General features: G+C 40.0%; 1 protein-coding gene across 1 annotated transcript in view; it reads left to right on the top strand.

Annotated features, from left to right (window-relative positions):
- The first annotated feature begins 1,139 nt into the window (after positions 1 to 1,139).
- Positions 1,140 to 23,147, top strand: part of il1rapl1a (interleukin 1 receptor accessory protein-like 1a) — a 430,524-nt gene continuing 408,516 nt past the window's right edge. The window contains exon 1 of the mRNA XM_049594508.1: positions 1,140 to 1,269. The gene's annotated coding sequence lies outside the window, so the exon portion shown is untranslated. The remainder of the gene's footprint in view (positions 1,270 to 23,147) is intronic.

The raw sequence follows: 23,147 nt of genomic DNA, 5'->3' as shown, positions 1-23,147 counted from the left end.
GCCTACGACCAAATCACAGCTGTGACGATATCACAGTACAACATCACTCCCTCTCGTGTGATATTGCTTAAATATATATATACATATACATATATATATATATATATATATATATATATATATATATATATATATATACGCTTGTTTTTGTCACCAAGTCAGCTGCAGAATGAAAGTATCTGCCAGCTTTTCTGTGTATGTGTTACTCCGGGACAACCTGTGTAGTACAGCAAGCGCTCCCAGTTTAGAAGGGCAAAGGGCACTGTCATGTGTCTTTTCGGCCACCGTACAACACATTTTTAGAGTCTTTCTCACTCTCAGTGACAGTTATGATGTAATGTGACGGATTTCTGCCTTATATTTGGAGTACAGAAACAATTCTTACATCATTAAAAAGCTAAAACTTTTTTTTTTCGCCTTGAAAAACTACTACTTACATGTAACTTACTTGTAATCAAATTACAGTTTCTGTGATATATATACATATGTATGTATATGTATGTGCATATATATATATCTATATATATATCTATATCTATATATATATATATATACACACACACACATATCATATATATGATATATGTGTGTGTGTGTATGTATGTATATATATATATATATATATATATATATATAGAGAGAGAGAGAGATAGATATAGAGATAGATATAGATATAGATATACACATACATACATACACACATATATAACCCCTTTGTAGTCACCAATATTTTTGGTTAGAAACTGTAATTTGATTACAAGTAAGTTACATGTAAGTAGTAGTTTTTCAAGGTGGAAAAAAAGTTTTAGCTTTTTAATGATGTAAGAATTGTTTCTGTACTCCAAATATAAGGCAGAAATCCGTCACATTACATCATAACTGTCACTGAGAGTGAGAAAGACTCTAAAAATGTGTTGTACGGTGGCCGAAAAGACACATGACAGTGCCCTTTGCCCTTCTAAACTGGGAGCGCTTGCTGTACTACACGGGTTGTCCCGGAGTAACACATACACAGAAAAGCTGGCAGATACTTTCATTCTGCAGCCGACTTGGTGACCAAAACAAGCGTACCCAATAAGGTGGCGCGAGAGGTGAGAAAATATGTGAAACTGCGTTTGACAAACGGACTTTACGCGACAATATTCACAACTTGGATTGTCTTCTATGAACACCACTTTTGATTCATGTGATCTGTGGACTCTAACACACTGAGGGAATATGAATAATCAAGGAAAGGACACATATTTGGACTTAAGGACCGCCTAAAAGGTAGGAATGCCGGTAAATGTAACTGAATTGTAGGTTGGTGCTCATGGTTTCCGTTAGTTAAACTTGACGGTTGGAACTAACGTTACTCGTATAACAAAACCTAAAACCAGAGATTGGAAAATAGGAAAATAAATAAGTTGTTGACTGCAGAAACAATGCCCCAGACTTGGAGATGACATTGAAATATTACTTGGAAGTGTCCCTGAGACTGTTGCAGCTAAATACTTGGCTGCATTTGTACAAAAGTGCAGAATGACTCACCTGAATTCTTTTACAAAGAAACTTTAACTTTTGTTGGAGACATTCAGTCTCCTGAGATAGGACAGAAAGGCCACAGCATGGATGTACAGATGAAAAAAAATACCTCTTACACCTAGCTTAGTTTCATGTTGCACCTGAGTTTGATCTGTGGCAGAAGCTTCCACAATAATCTGTAATAAAACACAGAATCTAAACTCATCTTGTGGCAGGTGATAAAGCTTTATAATCCAGACAAAATAAAAATAGCACAAAAAACAGTAAACATGAAAAGTATAAATGAATGTATTTATAGTCAAACAGGCGACGCTGCACTGGCCACAAAGACACTGCACTATTAAGCTTTTGATTAAAGAAAAGTCTAAACCTTTAATAAGAAAACTCTGCTTGGTCTGGGCAGACTTTAGATGTTATTATCTCCACCAGGCGTAAGTCTGGAGAGGATCATGTGTTTGGTCGTGTGCATGCATGTGAGTGTGTATATGTCTGTCTGCTGCTAATCTTGAATACTACCAATCTGTCTAATATTTTGTGTAAACATTTATATCTGTATGCTCGAGGGCCTCTTGTGGCTGCAGTGACTCACAGTTGTTGGAAACCCTGTTTTATTTTTCTACTGTTTTATGTCATCATTGACTGCTGACTCCTTACTCCTGTTAACCAGCCAGTAGGGGCTGCATCTTCTCTGGAAATCGGCTTGGCTAAAAATGACAAGACTTACCATCTGTTACAGGCCACATTTTGACCTTCGTCATGGCTCCAAAACTGACATCAGTAGAAACATTAGATTTCATCGTTTCCCCATCGATATGTGTTTCCCCCTTAGTGTAACCACAGATTGTAGAAAATAATGGCTGTAGCCTCCTTGATGTCACCCATTGGTTTGTGGACTTCATTTTTGAAACCTTGTGTTTGGCATCTTGACTGTTAACATCTTGGATTTTTGGAGCCAGAAGTGACCATGTTTGGATGAGAGGGTGGAGGTAACCCTAATGCTATAGCTGCTAGCTTGGTTAGCATGGTGGATTTACAGCTGTGGTTACAAGTGATAATACCAATGCTAATGCTAATTTTTGGTAGCAAAAAACAGGATTAAAAGCAAAAATGTTGTAACCAAAATTAGGGATGTTCCTGGCGACTAATTTCCCTATCGACTAAATGAAAATTTTAATCAAGACTAGTCTACTACTACTAGAAAAGGAAAAACACTCAGAAAACAGTCAGAATTTAGCACAATTTATTGTTAAGTATTTGAAACAATGTCACAAAAATATTGTGTGCATTAAGAGCCCTTTGAAGCCTTTAATCACAATCCTCAACAACCATGTTGGATTTAAATGCCGCTGAAGTACGAGACACTTTGCGCCGTGCGGTATGAATGTCAACGTGACAGCAACTCATTCAAAAGTTACATAACATCTAAAATAAATAAATAGCCTCTGAAATGTGGGGCACCTTGAACCATGCAGATTATTCGACAGAAATGATAGCGATTCGCTTTAAAGTTAAGAAAACAACATCCGATTTATAATTAAATTTCAGCTGAAATAATAAATGTAAACCCTGCACATTATCTGACAACAACTCACTTAAAGTTAACAAATAATATAACATCTCAGGAAAGATAAATTGCTGCTGAATTCATTTTCTAGATCAAAGTACTGCCAAATTGCGCTGGTTTTGTGAGAGGACATCTCTCCGATTTCTCACTGTGCTGTTTTAAAACTACTTGAGCATTATGGCAGGGAGGGAGACTGCTGTCTGATGGCTCTCTAGCCCCCACTAGTAGCGGGTGGCTGCATGACAGTGAAGCCGCCTTGTACGTGAATAAAACACTAATTGGTTTAACCGACTAATATTTCTGGTGCTGACTTGTAAGGGGGTGGATATTTAATCGTTGAGACGACTAATCGCGCGCATCCCTAGCCACTGTTGAAAGTGATAACACTAATGCTAATGCTAATATTTGGTAGCGAAAAACAGGCTTAAAAGCATTTCAATAAAATGATCTTACTGGAAAAACTGAACATTTGACATCTTAGAGGGTCCTTTAACACTTAAAATCCATGAACTGACAACACAGGTTGCCAAGTTTATCAGTGCACAGTTTTCAGACATGTTTTGCATTTGCTTTCCAAATATACTGCGACTGTAGCTACACTGCAACAACCTTAAAACCCCTCTGTTCAGCCCTCCCATTTCAAGCATGTATGAGAAACCTGTGGTGGCCTCCAGGTAACATAAAAATGTGAAAGCCCCCATGTAGAGCCAGTGTTTGGTTTGTCCGATCTGGGCTACTGTAGAAACATGGCGGTGCAACATGGTGGACTCCATGAAGGAGGACCCACTCCTTTTGTAGATATGAAGTGCTCATTTTAAGCTAATGAAAAAACAGAATGATTCTCAGATTCCATTGATAATACACAAGTGAAAAATAATTATGGGTATTATATTCCATTCCTGCCAAAGTATACCCCTAAATACCAAACACGGTCTCACAGATTTGGATGAAATTTCCCCAAGAGATGCTTTTAACATTGTCATTTATTGGATAGCTGCTTTAAGTTCCTGATAAAGGAAATCCAGAGCTATTGATGTAAACAACATGGAAATAGAAACTCGAAAAGGGAGGACACAAGTTAAAATATCCTTCAGCAGCTGATAATGTGTGTAAAGGTCTGCTTATATGTCACGTTATCTCCCTCTGCACATGCATGCCTCCATCATCCAGCTCTTACATCTTTCTTCCCCTAAATCCTTTCTTCGCAACGCGTCCTCTTATACTCAACATTCCTCCCTCAGTGTCTCTCCATCTCTCGCGTTGCAGTCGTTTGTTTCTGGTTGTCTTTGATCATGAGCTGAGGAGGACAGTAATCTACTGGAAGCCAAGTGTTTATATCTAGGACAGCTGAGAATTAGGTCACACGTGATTTCTGCTGCCCTAGGCCCACACAGGCGCTACCTCAAAGTTTCCTCATGATTGTCTCTCACTACTGTGCCCAAGTTTGTCAACAGTGACTCGGCAGAACGTATGCAAATGCCCGGCCAAGTGTCAAGGTGAGACCATGATAAAAGACAGATGTCCTGCATAATGCTCTGTACTTTCTCGCTATTTAAATCAATAGGGTGGCGGTGGGCCAACTTCAAAGGAGATTACAGTGATTTACAGAGTAACTGCACCCTTAAATTCTGCTAGAACCCTCTCTCCCAGCTTGTTTAAAAATGCAACAGAGGAGCGATGGAGCAACAACTGTTGGACGTGTGGCTGCAAGGTTGGGACGCTGGTGCCCAGATGATAAATCCTAATGATGTCTGTGGTCTCTTTGACTTCTCATCTAACTCCACCATGAGGCTGAAATTTGTGCTTTTGAGTAAAATGTCTCAACAACCATTAAATGTATCCCTGTGGAATTTGGTTAAGACATTGATATTCTCATAAATTATAATAACTTTTTCCCTTAATTTTCCATGTAGCGCCACCATTAAGTCAAAATCTGCATTTTTCCAATACTACAGTTTGTGACTAAGTACCTGTAAAACTAATCAAATTAACTCCCATCAGCCTCAACTGTACTTTGTGTTAAGCGCTAATTAGCAACTGTTTACAGGCCAACATGCAAAACTAAGATCCTGAATAGGCGAAAATTGTGTCTAACATCAGCACGTTAGCATGTTAATGTTAACATTTAGACCAAAGCACTGCTGTGCAGTCATTTTTGGTCTGCGTGGTGTACAGTAAAATGTCGTCATCTACCCGTGTTCACATGGGTCAGCAAGAACCCTTATAGGGTCATCTGCGTGCCCATAGCAAACACGCCGACTGTGCGTGCTCCAATCTCCAGTCCAGCCCAAAACACTGCGATCAAGCCAGCTACAGCCACTGCACCATGGTGAATTTAGTTTTAAGACGTTCACTCCAGACCCAGCAACATCTTGTAAGTTTAAGTTTCACCTCCCAGCCCTCCCACTTACTGCTGCAGGTGGACATGTACCCTCAGTTGTACCATGAATGGAACCATGTGTATGTCCACGTGTTCGCACATATTCAGTGTAGAAAGAGTGTCCAAACAGTAAAGCCTCAATGAGCTGCTAGGGTGCTGTAGACCAGTGACACTCCTCTTATGGCCCATTACAGGACAAATTAATTCACACTGGGATTTATTTTTGTACTTTGAATGCAAATAAGGTGCCAGAGTACATGAAAAGCACCAGAATAGACACAATTACCGTGACGTCACGCTAACAACAAGAATCAACTCTGGGTAGAAAGCTGGCGTTTGATTACCGTCATGGAGATATGTAAAATTGGCAAACTTGTTGATTTTTGATGTCATTTTCGGCCGTAACTGTAACGTGTAAAGATATATAGTCGGTCCAACGGTGGCCCAACCTTCTGATTTTATGTACGTTGTTGCATTGCTGTCATCTTTTATAAACCAACTTTCCAAGAATGGAAACTAAACAATGTACTGCTGTTGACGGGACACCTAAGACATCAATTATATTTGCTCCACTTTACCGTACACAGTAACCAATCGAGGACACGGTAGACGAGTAATTCAGTGTTCTGCTATGTAAAATGACAGTTATTGTCAGTAGAGTGGAGTTTGGTGGCTTTGCTAGTGATATATCTGTCGGAAAAGGCTGTCTGATGGCAAGGTAAAGCAGTGAAAATATTCTAAATATAGTGCACACTTAAACTGATATTGGTTGCTTTTGGCTGGCCTTTTTTAGGTGGCTAAAAACTAACTAATCGAGGCAGTGTTTCCTTAGAAGCATTTGATTTTAATGTACGTGACGCAAGGACTTCCACCTGCAAGTGGTTCAGTCTATAGTACTTGATCATAAAATACAAAACTGCCAGGAGAAGATCTCCTGGACCCCTGACAGATGTCCGGGCTAAGCTTTGTACTGTATATCCTCAAATCCTAGAAACACCCCTGTGTACAGCAAATGTCAAAAGGTTGAAAACAGACAGTTCATTTATTTCATATATCCAAATCGAGTATCCCTGCTATAGACTCTTACTTTTGTTAGAATACAGACTTCAACGTCACCTGACAGAGACACTAAATAAAAGATATGGATGTGATAGTAAAATCAGAAAGGTGTCTTTGAGGTATTATTTCATGCCAGTGACTTGATTGAAAGTAAGCAGAGCATAAAGCACCTGCTGACATCCTCAGTTATTACATTAAACTCTGCTTAACATCTCTGAGAAGATGTCAGTGGTAAAAACTTTTATATCCGACTTGTTTATCCAGTTGAAGAGACTGAAGAAGTCTTTGGTTAAATAAAACTGTTGGAATGAATACAAACACTCTTATGAAAACACTCGACTTTGGTTCTATGAAAAGAAATAATATTTGCGATGATGAATTATCCAGTGAAGGCCTTTTTTCAAGACTGAAAGCTGTGTTTTTAAACTGTACATAAAATTAATGAGTTGTTTTGAATGTAGTAAAATGAGCCATAACGTGCCAGGAATCACGGAAAGGGGCAAACTATGCAACAGGCACCAAACTTTCTTCAGCGTATATATTATTTAATATTTTACTCCATAAAGTGCAGACCTATGGGGGTGATTGTACCCTTCAGGCTAGCCATTTTGATGCCATATAGTTTTCTCGCTCTAGTGGCTGACAATTTGCCTTTTCAAAGTAACAAGAAAATACACCCATGTATTCCAAAAAAGCTATTGCAGAGTCTCATCAAAGACCACGCTGCCATTGCCATTACCCTCTCTACATGTTTTGTCACATTTATATAATAAAATAGTGCTTTGAAATGTGCCTGCAGACACAAAGCAGCAGGATGCCTGGTTGGCTTTTTTGAAAAGGTAATACCACTGCTGATCAGCAATGCGCAGAGACACAGGGAGGCTTGCAAGGAGTGAAATTTAGGATTTTTGTAAAGTTAAAATGTCATAATAAAATGCTTCTGCCTGCACAGCTACGCACATCACTGCTCCATGTGTGCTCCATCAGGCAGACCACTGACGGATAGCAGCACGGTGGCCAGGCAGACTTCACGGTGATGTCAGAGAGGACAGAGGCACGTGCGCTCCCGCAGATGTGCCGGTAATTATGGGGGAATGAATTGTGATGTTTTAAGAGGAGATCAGGGGCAATTACAGTGATTTAAAGCAACGGAGCCAGGCCCTGAACACACACCTTCTAATTACCAGGAATGATCTCAGATCTCACAGCGAGCACGACAGATTTGGCATGTTTGCATAGTCAAACAGAGGCTTCTGTATGATGTTTATCTTTCAATATTTAAAGGTCTTGATTCTGCTCGTGCTTGATCGCGAGCTTGGTCTGTGATGTGTTTACTTCTCCTGCCGTTGTTGTCGCTCTTAATGACTTTGAAGGAGCTCGGTTATATATTTAGCTGCTAATCAGACGAAATTAATCTAAAGTCGTTTGGAAATTTTGTTGCATTGCAATGGCTTGCGGGAACGCGTCAGATAGGAGTGTGTGTGAGGGGGTATCCACAAGAGGCCAAAACGGGGATATAATTTCATTTGATTGCCACACTCATCAAGTCCAAATGAAGATTAATGAACACATGATGGAAGATTGAAAATAATAATATTCCCGTTGTCTTTAGGGCTCTAATTTGTTTGAGAACATGCTGTCACGCTACAGAAGGCTTATTGGCATTTGCTAATGGACTGCTCATTGCAATGGCGATGAGGAGGGGGGCATTTCTATACACTAGTACGACCACAAGCTATAAGTGGTGTCTCAATGTACAGTATGTGTTTTATAAGTGCTATTTGACTGTGATGAAGAGAAAACTAAACATTCGAGTGTGTGAGCAGGAAGGAGTCGGTGTATGAGGAGGGGGTGGCCAATTCCCTAAATAACTTGTTCATTGATCGCAGCAAGTAGAAGCAGTATTGATAGTGTTGTTCACCCAAAGGACCCAGATCCACTAATAATTAATTGCGATAGAATGAGGAGGCGTCTGTGCATTGCAGCTTGAGAGAGAACATAGGAGATACAGTATATAACAATCCATGTCCAATCCTGTCCCCTATATCGTACTAATGGCAAATGCATTTGGAGAGAGTGGTGCTGCCCCAATTATGTTTTTTTTGATTAACAGAATGGGGAAAGGATTTTTAATTACTGTCTCCGCCACATTGCAAGCTGCTCTTACTGAACATATCTGCAGAATGTTCAACAACCAAGGATGTAGGTTTTGTTTCAACAGTAAGAGGACACATAAGGGTTTGGGTTCCTCCCCAAAGGAAATTTTGAGCATCAAACACATGATTTCAAGCATCCCGGTGAATTTTTAGGCACCAGTTTGTACCGTTTCGGCATCAGTTTGAGGTGGGAATGTCTTTAAAACTCTGCTGCTTCAGTGTTTTTATTAAGGGGGAAAAATGCACAACATTGTTTCAGTACATGTCATTGAGGTAATAAGGTATTATGTTGAAAACAAACTTAAAGAAGAGGCTGGACTAAACTTTGAACTAAATTAATGACTGAATTGAAATATTGTTGGGGTGACTTTGGCTCAGAGGTAGAGCGGTCGTCGTGAAGTATGCTTGGGCAAGATACTGAACCCCAAATTGCTCCCGATGGCTGTTCCATCAGTGTGTGAGTGCATGTGAATGGTTACTGAATAGCAGGTGGCACCATATATGGTAGCCTCAGCCACCAGTGCGTGACTGTGTGTCAGTGGTTGACTGTGACATGTAGTGTAAAAGCCATTTGAGTGGTCGGATGACTGGAAAAGCACTTTACAGGTGCAGTCCATTTACCAATTTAACAACTAATCACCACAGCCTCACTATGTGATCATTTGTAAGCAGTGATGTAACATACATGTCTAGGGCTTTTATTGTGAAAGATAAGAATGGAAGAAGTGAAGCTGTGATGCGCTACCTTTGACAGTGTCTGAGGCAATAACAAGTTTGCCGTGTTGGTTCAGACTATGGAGCCTTAGAGTAATTATTTGATGACCTTTGTAAGTATGGGCACAACTTATAACCCTTGGCTACATTAATCATGTCTTGGCGTAGTGCTGCAAAACTCAGATCGCCCGAGACTGTCAACGTTGCAGCACCTTTAGATTCCCGTAAAACACATCTGTTGTGTGTATACATGTCTGTGTGTCAAAATTCAACACTAAAACAGAGGAGAAGCAGACCAGTGCGCCCATAAATGACACCAAGACGCAGTAGAGATTCAGCATATTAAATTACTATTTTAGTAGGCTGCAACTACTTACCCATTAGTGTGGCAGATAGCCTTCTGGGGTTTACTCGCCAGACAGAAAATCTACCGGCATTCGACGCTTGGTGGGTGTAACTTTCAGACCCTGTCACAACATACTCCATTTCCTTCAATATGTATTTGTCGCATGTACAGGAAGCACTTATAAATCTCTTATATAGCTACATCTAGGCACACTGGACTTTAACCCAGGAAAGCGGGGTTCAAGACCGACAAACAACAACATTGATTTTGCCACTCAAAACACAACGAACACCTAGTCTTGAGTGAATACCTATTCTATACCTTTTGCACACAATGGTGGCAGAAATTAAAGAGCTTGAATCAGCTTTGTATCACAGCAGTGTAGGTCGTGTAAATGAACTTGGGCCATTGCTTGAACTACAGATTGCACTTTCTCATTTTCGTTTGCCAGCCACCAAAGATGCATTCTGGTAGTAGTAGTTTTTCTACCTTTTGAGCAAAAGCAAATACCACAGTCCTTTTCCTTGGTTTTCTCTGGTCACGTAGCACCAATTTCAAAAGTATGAATCTTTCTACAGCTTAGACAGCCCGATTTTATGAAAAGACCATCTTTCTAGCAGAGAAATATATAAGTGTCACTCAATTTGTGTGTTAATTGTTTTGATTTAGTTGAATAAGAACAATCATCTCTGGTATTTCAAAACAACTTTAATGGCTAAAAAAAGGCCTTCTGTATTACAAACACAAAAACAAGCTTCATGTTGGTCTGCGTCTCATGTTCTCGGTTATATTTATCATATGAAGAGTCAGTTTCTATAGACGCAAGCCTCCAGACGAGTTCTACAGCAGAGTGTACAGCTTTGCTTGTTCTCCACCCACACAGAGTGATAGGTGATCTATACTGTAGATAGAAAGCACAGTCGAATAGACTCTTCACTTCAGCAAGACACTCTGGTACTCACAGACTTCCCCTTATGTGAATGTAGAGGTACAATAGGCAGAGACTGAATAAACTAATCAGTCAGTGATGCTACACTAAGTACCTAACAATAGCATATCAACAATGTGTATTCATTAGATGGAAATCTTCATACAGTCTTTCATTACACAAAGAAATGCCCATTTTGAGAGGACAAACCTGATACCAAGACACCTTACTCAGGGTCATTCACAGAGATGTGGGTCTGTATAACTAACCACAATCGTTGGTCCCATTTATTATATTTGTCCTCAGGGGCAAGGTGACACTCGAAAACAAGGGGTAGGGGTAGAGTTACAATGGGTAATGGTTGAAATCTTTCCCTATGAGATGGGACAGCCCTTTAAGACCCTGTCATGTCATTGGTAGTTGTCGAGGCTGGCATTTACATAAGCACATGCAGCAAATGTGTGTAAATGACGTTGTGAAAATGCCGTGATTTCTCCTGCGGCTGTCAGGATGCTCTTGATTAGTTCACAACTTAAATTTCACACTATCAATCGATCAAACAAGTCATCGAATAAAAGCTAGCTAGTTAGCTAGCAAGACATCAGTGTACTTCCAGTGGTTCTTTTTGTTATGTTTGTTTTAAAGCAGTGGTTCTTTTTACACTGCATACTTTTTACACCATGTACCACCTCAGAAAATATTAGATTTTCCAAGTAAGCCTACCCCTTTAACGACTAATGATAAAATACATTAGCACAGGCCTAGTGAGGCATGTTAATTCCTAGTAAGATCAGTTATTGTTGACTGGGACTGCCAGAGCGACGCGGTACTTCCTCTGTCCTGCACCAACTGCATCCAAGCTTGAGATAACTCAATTCATATCTCCTTTTGGACTGTTTGGCGCTAGGATGTGCTGTGGAGACTTAAATGGTGCTGCTTACGTAGCCACCAGCACAAGTGCATGGTTTACCGTCGTCCATTTCAGTTTCAACAAGGTTGCTCGAAGTATTCTCCTCTTGATCTGTAAATGTCTTCCTTATAGTTCCAATTTAGAGCAACAGTTGCAATGTTTTTAAAACATTCATTTTAACTTTGCTCACTGTCTTGCCATCACAATTTAGTTTGTAACCGAGTTCGCACGTGCTATGTTCATAAACGTGACTACATAGCAGGCTGATATCCAAACAAAAATGTTACAGGAAAGGCAAAACTTTCAGTGATCTCACAGTTTAAGAATTTTTATTTGGAGTGTGTAGTATTTTTATAGTATTAAATGTTTATAAATTATTATCTCATTTAAAAAATATGTGTTTCAGAAAATCCTCTTCGTACCACTAGAGGGAGCTTGTGTGCCACAGTTTGAGAACCAGGATTATAAAAAAAATAAAAATGACCATAATACACTGAAACAACATTAGATAAGACAACACCATGGTTATTGTAATTTTCAAATCTTAATTAATGAAGAAAATACATTTGAGGCTCTCCTTTGTTGCAGCCATCTTGCCGATGATTTCTCATAACTCTGTTTGAAGTGTGCCTCTAAAAAACCTCAGTTTGGAGGGCCACGTTGCCCTAACTCTTCACCTCACTCTGCCATCCCCACAAGAATCGGGACGCCCGACCCCTAAACGTGAACTTGCAAAATTGAGGGGTAAGAGCTAAGTGATAGGGGCAAGGGGTGTTTTGGGATTGGGCCATTGTCTCCCTCCTCACATCTGTTAAAAGTGAGTTACATTTACTGTTCTTGAGCGGCACAGCTCAATAATACCACGCTTGTGCTCATGACTTATTAATAACAGCTTGCTCTTCATGCTTGCGTTCTCAACTCTCGATGGCTGACACCGCAGCTGCACAATGTCTTATTCCTGAGCAACGTTGTCCAAATTGAAAGCACGGCGATGCCTGAGGTTTATGAGTTCTGTCGCAGTCAGGGCCGGGAAATCACGTCCGACACGCAGCTCAGATGAAATGTGTGATTCGAAGGGAAGGATATGACATCCCTATTATTTCCTGAGTCATCAAGCATCCACTCTAATACCTTCCGTCTGTCCTTCATCTCGTCTCTCCTTTCACTCTTGCTGTGTGTTTAAAAATGCAAGCCTAACTCGACTGCTGTTTTATTAACTCCTCAGCGTCAAATAAGTTGGGAAATGGAGAGACAGGACGTACTGTATTGTGCAGCGCGGTTTAGAGCATCTAGCGCTGTTATTTTCATCCTATCCAAGCTGAAAGTTCGCACAGGTGGGCTTACGCATAAGCACATTCACATTTATGCACAAATGGTAAGAATTCTGCTGCTGCCTTACTCATAGCTGAAGGGGGGGTTGAGAACGTGTGGGTGGACCCTCTGGGCAATTTCTGATCCCTCACACCACCCGAGACAGAAACAGAAGGTGAGGGAAAGAGAAGCAAGAGCTAGACAATGAGAAAGACGGTGCGTGTGTGTGTGTGTGTGTGAAGAAGGTTATGTGAGGGATGTGAAAAAGATGTCAGCTGTTGACATCTTGTATGATCTTTGGATATACGGCTCGGTTGTAAAGTAGATTCATTGCCTACAGAGCAGAATAACACTAATTAAATCGTGTAGAAGTCTATTTTTGAGTTCTGGATTCTGGAGAAGATGGAGAGAAGAATCTCAAAAGGTGATGGAGAGCATGTTAGCACACCAGGCATTATGTTTGGCCATGAATTTACAACAGGAGTACAGCAATTCAGATGAGCGTCAGACAACATTAGGACACAGAGGAGAGAAAACAGAGGAGATATAGCATTTTAAAAATGCCAGGTAGGTTTGATGTGGTGTTTTAAACATTTTGGCATTACAATAATGAAGTTTAAGCTTTTCATTTCTCCCTCTTTGACGTTTGGATTGACCGGATCTGTAATCATAATTGACACTCAAAGACGCTGCTTAGTACAGCAAAAGAAGCGCTCCTTATTTCAGCTGTTGCAGTTCAATCAGTTATCTCACATACAGCACGAGTTAAAAGTGTTTAGCGGAAACTAGCTACCACACGTCCACTCCTCAAATACTTTGGTTTGGTTTACTGACGGAATACTTCACTCCCCAAATAACCTTTTGCACTGTTCTACTCACCCCGTGTTACCTTGAATTTTACCTTGAGTTTAACAGCAAATCTACTAAACATCTATTTATAAACTCTCACAAAACTCGCGCAGAATAATCCAAGTCTCATTTATCCAGTTGTATGCTCATTTGTTCCCAAACAGACGCCCCCTTTACCAACATATTCTATTCCTGTCCGGTTTTGCAGCAATATTGGACAGAAATAAGGGTTGCAATAGACGGCATTTTTAGACAAATTTTGGGGCCTGAGCAATTGTTGCTTGGCCGAACACCACAGCTACTCTCTCAACAAAATGATAAGTATCGTCTTCGAACTTTAAGAATAGCCGTACTTCAACAGATAAGTACGGCTGAAACCAGAGGTGCCACAACTAAGCAAATGCAAAGATACAATTAACAAGATCTATGAAATGGAGATGATAAACTACATCATAAGGAACCTAGCTAAACTATTTGATGCAAGATGGAAGAGAGTACAGGAAATGGGTATCATGCAAAAGTAATAAGGTAGAAGGAAATGAGGGGAGAAGGAAGAGGAGAAGGGATGAAAGAAAATAAGGGAAAAGCTCTTTTATTTACGTAGTGTAATTTTTTATTTATTTATATTTTTTAAGCATTTTAGTTATTTCATTTACTTCACTCCTTTTAATATTTATTGCGGTAATCCTATGTATGTATATAAGAATGTATGTATGTATTATTATTATTTATATTACTGTCATTTTTATTTTATTATTTTGTTTGTTTTGCTTGTTTTTGTTATTTGAAATGTTGGTATTGTGAGGTGGGGTGGGAGGGATGCACAGTAGCTATTGTTGAGATTGACACATTCTTTTTCTTTTGTTGTTTTAGTTCCCAGCTGCTGTAAAAGACTATAATTTTGACAAGTAGAGAGTATAAAAATAAGTAAACTAAAAGTTAAACCTATCTATGCTCTCTTCAAAGTCAGACTCCACTGACAAAAACAGTAATTTTACCCTGCTGAACATGGGAGCTGTTGGTCTACCATTACCTCGATCACTTTGTTTGACACAAACTAACTGATTGAAGTAGCTGTAGACCAACAGCTCCCGGGTTCAGCTAAGTAAAATGACCTTTTTGTCAATAAAGTCTGGCTTTCAAGAGAGTATAAAGTATAAATACAGTTCACTTTCACTTCTGTTTTAAATACTAAGGTTTTAGCTAAGTTGAAGGAACCACTATCCGAGGAGGACGTGATTGCACTATTGACCTGATAACAGTGAGTGGGCAGGTGGGAAAGTCTGGGAAGTGAACCCATCGTAAAACCTATCTATGCTTTCTTTAAAGCCAGGCTCCATTGACAAAAACAGTATGTTGACTTCACTGAGCACAGGAGCTGCTGCCTTGGTTTGTCAGTTTGTTTGTGTTATTGTGTTATTTAGGTGTTTTAAAGTGTTGGCTCAGATTAACCAAAGTCACACAATAACACAAACTAATCGATGGAGACGGCGTTAGGCATGCGAAAAAAACAAAGGTTTCTTCACAATTTCAAAGTAAGCCGGGGTGAGTAATTGATTTAATAACGATGGTGCTCCTTTAAATTCTGTATAATAAAATAACAGTGTACAAATCCACATTTAGGCATCCTCCGCTGGCTCTCCACACTACGAAAGCCATCCTGGGTTTCTGGTCTAGTGGTTAGGCTTTCTGATTTTTACCCAGGTGGCCCAGGCATTAGCATTATTGCATTTCCTTGTCTCTGTACTTGTACTCTGTTGAATTTAATCTAATGCTGCCAGCTCCCTCCACCTCAGCGGCGTTAGAGCTGAACAGCGTAGCAGTGTGACTTGAGCTGTCTATCGGATGTAGTTCCCAGGCTTCACTGTGAAAATATGCAACATCCTCTCTGTTCGCCGGAAATTATTTGAATTATGTAAGCCCTACTTTTACAGCTTTTATGGGCACTTGCTTCCGCACTTCATTACTATATGCTCCTCCACCCTTCGCACTTGTGACACTTATCTGATTACAACACTGAGTTTTACATACTTGAAGTGCAGCCCTCATAGTCTCTCTATTGTCTTCACATATTGCTCCATTGTGTTAGCGCTGTATGTGTACTCGTATATCTTCACATCTTTAACATGCTTTGCCCCGTTCTGAGCCCAAAGAGAAAATGACTGCATGCACTAATTTCTAGTTTTTAAAGGCCTTTCATCTATCAGGAACAGAACTGAGACAGTGATGAGCCACCAACACGCTTTCCTAAGTATGAGCTACTGCTTCACACCATCAGGACTAATGTTTCTGTAGATGCACACACCTCAGGACCGGTGATGTGTGTGTTCAACCTGGGGCAGAACAACAGCATACATCAAACCTACTAGCTTTGTCAGTAACAAGATATTGATTTGGATCCGTGCCCAATAGAATGATGATATGTGTCTGCTTGGTTTGGCTGGCTGACAACAGTGATTTTTTTTTTTATACTGCTCTCTTGCACACTGTCTTTAGTCCCAACCATGCCAGCTATCCCGTCTGTCTTCTCTCATCCATTTCAGAGTGTCTCTTCCGGTGTGAGGGGAGACCCGAGAGACAGGCAGGGGCATCTGAGACATGCCATGGAGATAAGGGTTATAGTGCTCAACAGACAGTGTCTGTCTCTAAACCCCTCGACCAGATGGCCACTGTCTGCCAGGGAGATAGCCAATCCCCCTGGTTCACACTTACAACTTCACACACACACATCAACACACATTAAATAAATATACCACTGCAATAAAATGCTACGGTAATAAATCAGGCTGTTCTCATGCACAGTTTGTACACCTAGGTAAAGTAACTCACCTGAATTTGTATGTACAGTAACCCATGTAATCATAATGCAGTAGTGCGTATATATTGTGAATCAGGAAGGCTGGGATTATGTGATCAAATAATGGGAATAAAGTAGGAAGTAGTATGAAGAGCAAAAGTCCATGTAAGGACGCAGATTAGGCTGGTGGATTGGTCAAACAAACAGAGGACTTTCCTCAAGGAGACCATTTTTGTCCCATGTGAACTTTGAATTATTTTAAATTATGTTGTCACCATGCTTTATTTCGAAAAGTAGCCCATGTAACGTGACAACGCCCAACCATGATTCTATTCCTAAACCTAACCCATGTGACATTATTTTCTTACACCTAACCCTAGTATATTTATGTTAATTACGTATTTATGTAATGTGAGAATGCCCAACCATATTTCTTTTCCTAAACCTAACCAACATAGATTTACCTTCCTAAACCTAACCTATGTAACTTAACTTACCCTAAACCCTTAAGTACGTAACGTGATGACACCGTTTATGGTGCGCTTGCTTGTTAGATATCATATGAACCGTTGTATGAGGATATGTTGATTGAATATATTAACCGCAAAAGGAAAAGTGTTCACACAGAGGCATGCACACTGTATTGTTTAAATCTCAGCAGACTGAAGCTGACATGTCTGCTGAAGCCAAAGGTAATGAAAGCTCCATGTCAGCAAAAGGCATAAAGATCTCAAAGCCATATGTGTTTTCTGTGGCACGCACGCAGTTTAGTCATCCATCCCATCATTGGCAAACACTGGCTGTAACATGGCAGCCGTGGAGCGCAAGGCCAGCAAACTGAGAGACTAAGTCTGTGTTTGTTGATATCTGCCCAAGACTCCCTACTTTTCCAGGGGGAGATATAACCTTCTGTAAGCCCCCCAGATCCACACACAGATGGAGACACTCATCTTTCCTCCTCCCCCTTCTCTCCCTATTCTCCCAGGCGGAGCTGTTCATCCTGCCCCCGGGAACATATGTGCTGTTTCTAGGAGGAAGTGCAAAATCTCATATACGGGCCAAAATTTGAGATCTGGCATATTTCCCGAGGGGCTTTTTATTGTTCTGTTGGACCTTCTGTTTTGATAGACAGGCTTGGATTCGATGCCCATGTAACACAGGGCACACTGCGACCCCTTCTGAGGTGCCAAACTTCAAGTTAAAGTATATGTGGGAACAGTCCCCAACTGAAAGATTAGTACAACACAGAGAAAAGGCTATGAGCAGTACTGTCTGTTAGCAAATGAGGCTGCGGAGAACCAGTAACCTCATCCAATATTCCTTTCGCTTTTACAATGGTCGAGGATGATTAAATGCAATTTTCATGCAGGTAGTGTTATTAAATGGCCCACCTCTGCTTCACTGCAATCAGCTCTTCATTTAACTTTTCTTGACGAATAAAGAAGGACCGAATGTGTAAGATTAGTATGTGGTACTTGCAGAGGTAATAATGAAGTTAACCCAGGATTGAGTTTGGGGTATTACAGTGTAGGTGTCATTGTGCCCTCATCTTTCTTTTGAAGGATTTTCTAAAATAGATGGTTTTGTGTCATAGATGCAGCTTTCATAATATTGGATTTTTTTGTCTTCACTCTAGCAGCAGCACCACTGGTACTCTACTAGATGTACAGTTTGCAAACCAAATTCAGTAAGTGCATCATATTAGCATAACAACTGGCAGTAGACCAAGAAAATCAGGGGATAACAGGATGTCAGTGTTCAGTCAGTTCAGTTTTTATCAATTGACCCTTTGCTAAGCCCCGCCCCTTTGTGATGGTCCAACAAGCTGTCAAAGTAAACATGATGCCCACACTGTAACTAACTGCACTCCCTGAAGAAATATTATCATATTTTTGGAGAAATGAAAGAGTGATTCCAGAGAGCAGCAGACAGAGGGGTCTACAGTCTGTGTTTGAAGGATATATCCAGGATGTCAAACTGACTCAGCAGCAACAACAGGTTATAAAGACAAAGATAGTTAGAAGCTAAAGCCGAACTATAGGCTACAGATCACAGTGTAAAAGTGAACCACCACATCACTGCTGATCGCCACACAAGACAATGAATATAAAAGGAAACTGCACTGATATTGAACCAGCTGTGTGGCATCACAGCGTGTGTTGTTGTCGGACCCTTGTTGGAGCCAGCTGATGCTACACTGGGATTGACCAGTCTAGGGCTATACTAGGCATAGAATTATGTCAGTTGAATCAGATTTGGCTGTTTAATACGAATATTTGACGATTCAGGTCTTTTTTTCAACAGTTTTGAATGTTTGAACTGGGCTCAGTGGGGCGTCCAGTTTGTGGCATTCATGTCATACAGCAAACAAGTTAAAGGCCTTAATGAGGGATCTGAAATGTGCAACATTTTTTGCCGACATTAGATAGCAAACAAAAGCCAGAGACTGTGTCGTAGTAAGTATCTGTGAGCTGTATATTCACCACTTCCAAGCAGAAGACAGAAAATAATTAGCCTAAAGTTGGAAGGTTCTTCTCCTCAGTGCTGGCGCATCACGTCCGCTACTGTTTGTACCAAAGAGAAGTGTAAAAAAAAGTCAAGAGCGCTCACTCTGCAACAAAATCTGAGGACAAAAACATCCCCACAAATGCACTGCACAGCACACTGACCAAAAACACAAAGACTGCTTGACTGCTTGACGCAATAGTCAACTGAAGGGTCTCTAACTGACAATTTAAATCTCAGACATTCAGGGGGCAGACCTAGGCCCGTCTGCCTTTGAGGGGCGAGACTTGGGGAAGGGTCAGTTGAGTGGAGAATCACAGAGACACTTCAATGTCACTGTTAAATGCCCCACATTTATGTGCATCACATTTCAGCTGGAAAATGTAAATATCCAACCAGATTTTACTCAACAATTAATAAAAATCATTCTGAAGTGCCACATTTTGAGTTTGATGAGCTGGTACGATCAGTACAATTATTTTTGAACTTGAAGGTGAATCTCGGACTTTCAGACCTCATTAAATACGATGATATGACCTATAATATTCTTTCTGTATAGGTCATTGTGACACCTGTGCCTGGGGTTCATGACAGGCTGCAAATTTGTAAAAATTTTAAAATTGAGTTATTCGTGAAGTGCTGACAGTTCTTCAGTAATAAGGAGAGAGTGTCTGCAGTCGCATAGCTTTCCATTCCAACTAATCAGGGAAAAGATGGCTCTGGGAAGTTTGCCATCTATACTTTACTTTTACTTATGTTATCTGAAGTTTGCCGTAACTACTTGGTCAAGACTTGAAGTAGGGGTGGGTGATATGGCCCTAAAATAATATTACTATATTTCAGGGTATTTTTTGGGATAACAAGATTTTTGATTTTTGATACATTAGTTAAAATATATATACAAATATATATAATTAATTTAAGAACATAGAATTGCAGCAAAATTAGTGATATAGTTTCACATGTCAACCTAACAGCTTGCCTTCAAATATTCAGTAAAAACTACAACAAAACATAATAGTCTCTCATTTCCTTAGTTACAGTTACTCAGACTGACTCAGAGTGAGATTCAGATTCTGTATACAATATTAATAGTTAAAAAAAATCTACCACAAATTACACATTTAAACAGCTCCCAAATACAAAACAATGTCCCCTGGGATCTATATATATAAATCAACAGGTGATTTCCTTCTTTTAGTAAAATCCTAAATGATTGAGTTGTTGTTTTTTTTTTCCCTCCCACCTGGACCTTCATGCTCTTCCATTTCTCCTCTAATCATCACGCTGTAACCTGTGACAAGCTGTTATGAGACCAGAACTATCACACATTCACAAATAATTTTTTGACAATCCACAAGCGTAGGTTTACATTACCAAAGGTTTATGACAAAATCACTCAACGACACCAACTCCCGTGTGCACATGGCGAGAGAGGAGAGGGAGAGACGCTGTGCTGCTGCCAGAGGAGCTGCTGAATGAGTTCCCTCTGAGCAGTAACTCACTAAAAGAGTCTGAGAAGTCCGGGGCTGTTCATAAAACATTCAGGACACCACAGTTTATTCCACACTACTGAAGCTGCTCCTCTTTTTGGAACCAAGGTGGAGTCGGTAATTATTTCGCTTTCAGCCATGCTTGTTGTTGCCGTGGGTAATAGTATGACATCAATATGTCAACAAGTCGAAATATCGCTAGTATCATGATATTAATTTTTCACATGATATTAAAAATTATACAGATATTATCATGAACGAGATGATATGGCAAATCTTAACCAGAAGCATCAAAGTGCTATTTAAGAGGTCATACTGTAGTAAAGAAAAAGCACCAACTTTACCAAGTCCTACTATTGGTGGATTAATTTGAATTTTTGTCGCATTCTGCTGCAGTGAATTCCACTGTGATGCAGTGCATTCATGTTTCTACTAGGGATGCACGCGATTAGACGTTTAAACGATTAAACGTCTGCCCCCTCGCTAGTCGGCACCAGAGATATTAGTCAGTTAAACCTATGAGTGTAAAATTAACGTACAAGGCTGCTTAACTGTCATGTAGCCGCCCGCCACTAGTGGGCGCTACAGAGCCATCAGACAGCAGTCGCCCTCACTGCGGTAATGCTCAAGTAGACTGGAGTTTTAAAACAGCACGGTGGGAAAAAAGAGAGATGTCCTCTCGCAAAACCAGCGTGGTTTGGCAGCACTTGATCTAGAAAATGAATTCAGCAGCAATTTATTCAGCAGCAATTTATCTTTCCTGAAATGCTGTATTATTTGATAACTTGAAGTGAGTGTTGTCAGATAATGTGCAGGGTTTACATTCATACTGCATGGAGCAAAGTGTCTCGTACTTCAGCTGAAATTTAATTATAATTTAGGTGTTGTTTTATTAACTTTAAAGTGAATTTCTATCAATTTTGTCGAATAATCTGCAAGGTTCAATGTGCCCCACATTTTGATATTTTTTGGGACAATATTTCAAATAGTTGATAATAAACTGTGCTGAATTTGGACCGTTTGACTGTCTGAGTGTTTTCCCTGTTTTAGACTAGTTGACTAGTCTCAATTAAAATTTTCATTTAGTCGACAGGGAAATTAGTTGCCAGGAACATCCCTAATTTCTACGGGGCTTATGCAACAGTAATTGTACTGATTTTCACAGTTTCTGCAGAACTCCCATGCCTCAATTCTTGGCATCATTATTTTGATGTCTCTGTAAGAAGTTATTATCTTGTGGGAAGAAGTTAATCATCTTGTGTGCACAAGTTATTGTCTGATGAAAACAAGCTATTATCTTGTGAACACAAGTTAATTATCCTGTAATTTTGTTCACACAAAGTAATTTATTGTGCAAACAAGATAACGTGTCCACACAAGATGATGATCTTGTTCCCACAAGTAAACAACTTGTTCCCACAAAATAAAAACATCACCCTTCGGGACTTTCGGGACTCCATAGAGCACAGCATAATGTTGTTGCTAATTCAGATCTCATGTATCATATGTTTAAGACAAATGTGGACTCTGTCTCTATATGTTTATGATATGAGAACGACTGCATTTTAACCCAAGGCAGTCAGTCATGTTTGGCATGTGTGAATGTAAATCTCCAAAGTGTGTGAATCAACAGTGATCTAAATTCAAATGGAGCTAAAGCTAGTTAGCGATGTAAGGAGAGTGAAGAGTAAAGAGAAGTGCTTTAGGTAAATGGTGGTTTGAAATGTGTGACTACTGTGTGAGCAAACAAATACAGTTACGTACCCTATAAACACCTGAATGTTGGTGATGCATCTTTACACATTCTGAATCTGTAGTTCAGACTGAGGCATCTTTCAAGTGAAAGCAGCGTAACGTAATGTAATGTAACAGGAACAGCCCAGCAATCAACCTCAGACCACGGCGGCCATGACAAAAAATTACCAGAAACAAAAGGCCTACAGTGCTGCTGAAAGAAAACGTGATCCTGTGTTTAAGAGGTGGATGATTGGTAGATTGGTAACAAGAGAAACATTGAGTCTGAAGCAGCGGGCGGGCCTGGGGTGAGCACAGATCCTACAAGTCATCATGGTTCATGACTGAGTGTGATACTAAGAGGGAGCATGGAAAATTACCACACAGCAAATTAACTCGGCAGAGTGTGATTAAAAATAATTTTTGTGAAACTAATTTGCACTTACTGTAGCATAAAATTAAGGTTGCGTTGGAACAGTTGGTTCAATTTTCAGAGGACCATCAGGACTTTTGAAAATTTAATGAGGATCCAAATTGCCTCTTTTTCTCCCGTTCACATCATGTATTTGTGACAACCCAATGCTGTCTCTGTCTGTTAGAGACCAAAAAGCTGTACAACAGGAACATATTAATACCCGTATGCAAGCCCAGGTGGATCTGGCAGGCAGAATTTAGGAAATACTTTAGGTTTATAGTTGCTTGATTCAGTGGGCTGTATTCTGCCCATAAAATCTGTTTTTTATTTGATTCCAGTGGAAAATGCAAAGAGATCCAGAGGGATGCATCTGATGGACGTAACTGGAGAAAAAAAGTGATTTAAAAGCTGCCATGTTATTCTGGTCATCAGTTTTGCGATGTCAGGAGAATAGCTTTGTGT

This window comes from Epinephelus fuscoguttatus, linkage group LG13, assembly GCF_011397635.1.
Source record: "Epinephelus fuscoguttatus linkage group LG13, E.fuscoguttatus.final_Chr_v1".
Lineage (NCBI taxonomy): Eukaryota > Metazoa > Chordata > Actinopteri > Perciformes > Serranidae > Epinephelus > Epinephelus fuscoguttatus.
Note: the sequence above shows the minus strand (reverse complement) of the source record. Positions and strands in the feature narration are given on the sequence as shown.